The sequence below is a fragment of the Sceloporus occidentalis genome, unplaced genomic scaffold (genome assembly GCF_023333645.1).
Source record: "Sceloporus occidentalis isolate IW3139 unplaced genomic scaffold, rSceOcc1.0.p SCAF_1, whole genome shotgun sequence".
NCBI lineage: Eukaryota > Metazoa > Chordata > Lepidosauria > Squamata > Phrynosomatidae > Sceloporus > Sceloporus occidentalis.
The window spans coordinates 261,630,883-261,638,100 of NW_028316981.1; the positions used below are offsets into that span (position 1 = coordinate 261,630,883).

The 7,218-nt window shown below is 44.2% G+C and overlaps 1 protein-coding gene across 4 annotated transcripts in view; it reads right to left on the bottom strand.

Moving 5' to 3' along the window:
- Positions 1-5,703, bottom strand: part of PAM (peptidylglycine alpha-amidating monooxygenase) — a 198,667-nt gene extending 192,964 nt beyond the window's left edge. For 2 of the 4 annotated variants that reach the window (XM_089492745.1, XM_089492700.1), the window contains exon 1: positions 5,547-5,702. The gene's annotated coding sequence lies outside the window, so the exon portion shown is untranslated. Of the gene's footprint in view, positions 1-5,546 lie in introns of all 4 variants that reach the window. The other 2 variants (XM_089492734.1, XM_089492722.1) reach the window with 2 other exon arrangements.
- Positions 5,704-7,218: the final 1,515 nt, after the last annotated feature.

Genomic DNA, 7,218 nt, shown 5'->3' on the forward strand with positions numbered 1-7,218 from the left:
AACTGCTTCTCCACCTGTCTGAAGCATGTAATATTTAAGTCACAGCATCTCTTCTTGTAAGTACTTTCCTTGTCCTCAAACTGACATCAGATTGACAGAAATAATCAGATGCTGCAAAGTTGACAGCTGACTGAAGTTGTACACCCTCACACATCAGAAGCAAGAACACTACCCCAGGGCAAGCAAAGATGAGCAACAATGCCAGGCCAACAGCAGAGATACACAGCTGGATATCTCAACAGATCAATCTACTGTCCAATTACAAGTTTGGCATTAGGTTAGAAATACAGGGACACAAAGCAGAAAAACGGAAGAAAACCAATCCACCTCATTTTGTTTGTTTCCAAGGGATAGCCATATTAGGACTGTTGATGCTGAAACAACAAGTCCTGTTGTTGTCACAGAAATAAACAAACAGTACAGATGATCCTTATGATCAAGTGAACAGTACTATAGTCCAAAAAAATTACTGGTGCAGTAAACCTGTTGGTGCTCTATTTAAGGTGGCATAACACTCTTTTATATTTTGTCCATAGTACTAGTAGCATTCATAATGGTTTAACATAATGATAAATAAGAAATTATAAAACCATACTTCTGACTAGACCTAGAAGCCTGCAGTTAGGAACTAGGATGACAATAATGGCTCCCAAATACTGTGACAGAAGGGCAAAGAATAACAGTTCTAACTACATTTCCTGGCTGGACTTTACCTGAGACATGCCCTTTGCCAAGTATCTTTTATACAAAATTATCCATCAACTAGGAAAATAATCACTTCAAATATTTATGTGCTTTGTGAAGAGGTAGTACCTTTTGTTGGCCGTGAACTTCCCACCATTCAGCCTTATTATTATAATCATATTTCTTCACAATGCTCACAATTTTATACATGTCTCCCAGGTTTTCTCTTGCTAGCATTTTTCTAAACTATAACATCCCAAATGTTGTAGTATTTACACACAGTTCTTCCAGCTTCTTTATTATTTTGGTTGCCTTTTTCTGCACCCTTTCCAACTCTAGAATATGCATTCAGGGATGCATTTGTCTTTAATGCCGTTCAAGCTCTAGATCATGATGACACGTTGTGTGTGCATTGTACAGAGGAGAATTCATAGCACCACTGTGCTCGTTCCATCCATTTTATTCATACAAATTCATAGATAGCCCTATTAGCACACAGCATGGGACACATTTAAAGAACTAGTATGGCCAAAGAACATCTGCTGAAATACAAGGTGGCCTACTTAGCCTGTAGGTCAAATTTGTCTCGATTTGATTAACAGGGATACTAATAACACTTGACCAAAGTCAATGATGAAACAGTAAAGGCCAGGACTGAATGAAGCTCTAGGAAAGAAGACTGGCTTGGCTTAGTTAACAAAATTCCTAAGTGACAATGACAAAAACAAAAATTAAAAAAAGAACTGCAGAAGACAAAAGACATAAATCTGTTAAATAAGAAGGGCTTTAATGAGGCAGAAAAACCACACTGTTCTCCATAACAAGCTTGATACGAACAAATGGCACAAGTTGAAACACTAATAGAATCTGATTGCAAGGCCAAATTTTATGCCAAGTTCTCCCAATGAGCATAAAATTTATGTTGCAGAAGTAAGTACTCTTTTGAATTTTGGAATGTAAAAGCATAGTATACGCAGATAACAATTCACATATCCAAATGTCTAGTAGTTTTTGGCTGGTCTTGCTAACCAAAGCCAAAAATGTCATTCACCGGTTCTCATTATTTCTGCTTAGAATGCTCCTGTGGAAGGGAACATGTCAACATGGCACTTTCTGGGTAGATGCAGCCAAGAAAGCCTCTTCCATCTCAGAGAAGAAAGCTGCCTCCCAGTCCTCCCTGCAAGAAAGGCTCATGACATCTGCTACCCCAAGAAGAAGCACACCTGCTACCTCAGTAACAATGTGACCATGCTTCTTAGACATTCCTCTCAATCTTGAACTGGGATGATCTCACCCACTTCTGCAGCTTCAGAGTTGGAAAGAAGGCTGGTTTTTCATCACCTGAAGGCAGCAGCGTACTCACCACACGAAGTGCAGTGCATTAAAAAGTCAAACCTCTTATGTGTATCATCTGCCATCATTCCCTTTAGGGAGATTCAAGCGTTAATTCAATTAACTCATCAGGCCCTTTCAAAAGAACAGGATCGCATCAGAGCAAAACAGTTTACAAATAATGATAGGACTAGTTATTCTGAATGCAGATGTCCTTCATAACCATTTCTTACATACATGCTTTCATTTATTTGCATGTGTATTTGGAAAAAAAAATAAGAAATCCGTCTATGGTAGACAACACTCACTACAGATCAGAGAAGCACACTGAATACAAGAGTATCTACCAGAAAGAGCTAATCATAGAATTCTAACTGTGGACTTTTTAAACATAATTAATTCCTTCCTCTGCCCTGAAGCTTTCCCAGAGTATTCCTGCTCACAGTTTAGAGGGAAAGGCAAACAGGCACAAAGAAACAGGAAATACTATGTAGGTAAATTGCCCCCCAGCTACAGTCCAACTGCCTGAAAGATGGAGGAGCAGTGTAATATCATATGACCAGTAGCTTTTGAATGTAGATGTTGGGGGTGGGAAACAGAAAGAGTTGTTTTCAAACTTTTACAGACAGATTTGTTTTCAAATATATAAGGCAGAGCTTATATAGTCTATATATATATATATATATATATATATATATATCACCTTAATATACAGATTCTGGTATACTTCTCTGCATCCCTTAAATACTAGCAAGGGGTTTGCGTGCTCTGTGTTGTTTGTATGTTCTTGCAACTGTATTCCATTTTAGCACAACTGGATGACTCTTTTAACAGTCTCTGAAATGGCATCAGCTTCCTTTCTTTCCTTTCACCTCAGTAAGAAGACAGGGCTGCCCAACTGGGCACTGTTTGCAATCTGGATTGCTGCTTCAGATCATCCACTTTTCTGGGAACAGTGCACTAACACAACTCTAAACAGCACAAATGTTTTTTTTTTTTGGGGGGGGGTTGTGTGTGTGAAGTATAAAGAAGTACTTCACACAAAACATCTCTCCATGAAAAACAGCACCCATATTCTACAACACTTTGGGATAAACATCACCACTTCAGGACCTTTCATAGGTCTATTATTTATATAGTGCAATGACTTCAAAGTGCTTCAGAAAGTAAAAAGGTCAGTGAGCCCCATGGAACTTACAATCAATCTATATAATTAGGTTCCATGATCCTATATAAACTCTGGAAACAGGTACAGTAGAGGAAGGAAGGGATACACGTTTATAGTGCTATCCTATCCTACAGTCTTCTACTGTTTAGATAGATTCATTTTACAGTGACTTTTTAATCTCGCTGGCAGACTTTCAATCACTGAGAGTTATATACATATATAAATCTAAGGGTAACACAAAACCAACTCTTCTGTGCAAATCATGAGATCAGTATGAATACTCGGCACTAAAATGTTTTATGAGTTGGACTTATCCTAAAGTAAAAAAGAAATTCAACATTTCCCCTCAAACTATCATCTCTGTTAAGAAAGTACAGTCTCAACAGTGTGGTTAAGTGTGCGCTGGCACAAGGCACATAACTCTGATACAAAGAAACAAAATCTAGTTTCGTTCTCAAATGTTTGTCCCAAACATGTGCCTTGTTCCCTCCATCTGCCTATTAAAACACTGGTAAAAATCCGCAGCACCGCGCATGAAAGAAAGCACCACATTTTAAAGCTGGCATTGTTTGCTTCCACTTTATTCTCCGATTCTAGAACATTTTGAAAAGCACTTAATCTAAAAGAGCAAGTTATATTTTCATCCAGAATGCTAGAAATGAGTGAACCAAGGCAATCTTTTCTGGATTTTAAAATCCGAGCTGTAAATATATTCAGCAGGGATTATTATTATTATTATTTCACATTCTGTGACCCTATATGACTCCCAATATACTGATCCCAATCAAGAAGAGGCCACATTTTAGACTGGTAGACAGTAAGTTTCAGGGGGGCTTGCTGTCCTTTGTACTTTCTAATGCACTTTGTGGTCATTGCTTAAAACTGTGCAACTGCGTTTGGTGCCAGCAGTTTACGCCTGTCAAAGTTTAAATGGATTATCATCCCGCTCTGGGCCCCACAACAAACTCCAACTCCCAGAATTCCATAGCCTTGGGCCAGAAAAGAGTTAAAGTGGTGCCAAACCGGGTTATTTCTCCAGTGTGGATGCAGCCTGAGAGCACAGCAAGAAGCGCCAACCATCTTAAAAGAGCAGACATTGTTTCCACATTTGGAAGAGGATGAGACAGTTTGTATCCTCGTCGTGGAGGGCTTTTGGACGAGAGACACTCTCTGGAAAGCCAGGCCCAGCCCAGGCTTGGACTCTCTCTCACTAAACCCGGCCCAAAGCCTCGTTTCCTGCCTCTAGCAGCAGCAGCAGCAGCAGCAGCAGGAGAGCAAAAGCTCCGCATTCCCAGCCTGAGAAACTTTTGAAGAGGGACATTTTTAATGCTGACTCTCGGAGGAGGGCTTCCCCGCCAACGGAGAGGCAGGGCTGGGAAAGAGCCAGAGAGGGAGAGACCCCGCTGAGGGGAAGCCTTCAAAGCCTGGAGCCCACAAAAGGGGGACTTCCCCAGAAAAGCCCCGGGGAGCGGAGGGCCAGAGAGGGGGCTCCAAGCCACAAAGGCGGCGGGGGGATCTCCGGGAGAGATGTTAAAGAGATTATGATTATTATTCTGTGATAACAACCCCACCCTCCCAGAGACAACCTTTAGGGAAAGCAGCCCCCCCCCCAAGGCCAGAAACAAGCCCAGAGGAGAAGGGCGCGCAAAGCCCCCAGGAGGAAGAGCAGCCCCCTTCTCCTCCTCCTCCTCCTCCTCCTCCTCGGAGGCAGCTGAAAGGCGGGCTACAAATGCCGACCATAAAGCAACCACAAGCGGCCGTCGGTGGCTGAGCGAGGCCCCTGGAAGCCCCTCCGCTCCCAGGAAAGAGGGAAGGAAAAGTTGCTCCAGAGGGAAAGAAGCCCAGCTCCAGCAGCCTCCCTCCCCAAGAAGAGGAAAGGAGCCCAAGGGAAGGAAGCCCCCAAAAGGAGAGGAGGAAGGGGGCCATGGCTGTCCAGGGAGAGAGGCAAGCGAGGAGGGCATGGAGGACCCCCAGCCAGGCGTCCTCCTTTCCCAGGAGCTTTCCCCAGAGGAATGCCACCAGCGCCTCCTCCATTTTGAGCCGAAGGGCTTTGGGGGATCTTCTTTTCCTCAGACTGTAGGAGTCTCTGGAGCTTTTTTGTTCAGTTTTGCTCTTGGGCGTTTATTCCTCCAGGTCCTCCATTTCTGAGGGCGCCTTGTCCTCCTGGGAGGAAGGGAGGACACGTCTGGCCACCCGGCCAGGAAGGGAGGGAAGGGAAAGGGAAAGGGAAGGAAGGAGACTAGGAGGGAAGGCAGGGAAAGGAGGGAGTCCGATCAGAGTCCGGAAAAGGGCGGCGGAGCTCCTAAGAAAGGGAAGGGAAAAGAGATCGCAGCCCCCCTCCTTCCCCTCAAAAGCCACTTGCCTCTCTCTGGTCCTCTGCCGGCTTCCAGGGCTCTCTCTCTCTCCCCTTGCCCTCCGGAGGCGCCTGGGCGTCCGCCTTCGCCTCCTTCGCCCTCTCTTTCTCTCTCTCTGACGCCGAGCCAAGGAAGGGAGCCTCCGCTCCGTCCGCCCCCGGAGCCAGCCGGCCCTCCCTCCGGCCCTCCTTCCCTCCCTCCCTCCGCCCGCCCTTCCTTCCTTCCCTCCGAAGCCCAGCAGCAGCCAGACAGGCGGCCCGCTCCGAGAGGCTGCTCCGCCCGCCCGCCTTCAGGACGAGGAAGCCCTGGTTTTTGCCTCAGTCAGTCCTCCTCTTCTGGGAAGCCTGGCAGGAGAAGGCGCCCGAGTGGGAAGAAGCCAAGGAGGGCCTTGGGCTTTTGAGACTCAATAGCAATAGCAATAGCAGGTCCATGATCAGTATAGAGAGCACTTAAGCACTCCCTAAGCTAATAGGCCCCCAACAACCTGGCTCCTCATTTTCGCAACCTATGGAAGGAGGCAATGCTGAGTCGACCCTCAGCCCCTGGCTGGCATTGAACTGGCAAGAGCAACAGCAGCTTCATTTATATACTGCTTCAACCGGAAGCTAATTGCCCCCAACAAGCTGGGGGTTTTCAACAGCAGGCTGGCCTTGCTCTCCATCCAGTCAAAAGCCACTCAAGCCATTTTAGCCACCCATGGAAGGAGGCAAGCCTGAGTCCAGCCTGAGCCTCTGGCTGGGACTGAACTCACAACCTTGTAGCTTGTGAGTGAGTGGCTGCAGTACAGGCATTTTAACCACTGCACCACCAGGGCTGCATCCACACGGCAGAAACAACCCAGTTTGGCACCACTTTCCACTGCCGAGGCTCAACGCTTCCAGGGACCAGAGCTCTCTGACAGAGTTTTTTTTAAAATCCATTTATTAGTGTTTGTAGATTTCTTTCATCTGAAAGGAAAACAGACTTCCAGGGATTGTCATTGGAAAGGGTCCACCAACAGCTGATATGTGGATGCCCACACATAATAATAATAATAATAATAATAATAATTTTTATTTATATTTCCAATTACAACAATAGAAAGAACATTACAAGATTAAAAAACTACAATTTCATATAAAATACACTCAATAAAACAGTAAAACCGCTATCAATAATAGACTAAATCATCATTTAAAATACATATCTTTACAAACAGAGGTGGGGTATTTCTAACTCTCTCATAGCAGATTGGGTGGATAGGCCTGCCAGGAGAGATTCATCTTAAGTGCCTTAAAGGCATCTAAAGTGGTAATGAGACAGATCTCTATTTCATGCTTGCTTCCCTTGACATCCTTTTCAGCGGAATTCACATTACAGAAATAATAATAATAATAATAATACAGATTTATTTATAGAGCGCTGTAAAGTTTGCACAGCTCTTTACATAGCAAATGTCAAATAAAATAAGGGGGGGAGGAGAATAAAAACCTGTCAAGCGGCATACAATCTAAAACAACATGATTACATGATTAAAACATCACTAAAGTAATACTAAGTAGTATACAATAAAAACAAAGTAAGCAGGAGTAGATTTGGCACTACTTTAACTGCCATGGATCCATGCTATGGGATCCTGGGATTTGTAGTTTTTCATGTTACCAGGACTCTCTGACGGAGAAGGCTAAATGTCCCACATTT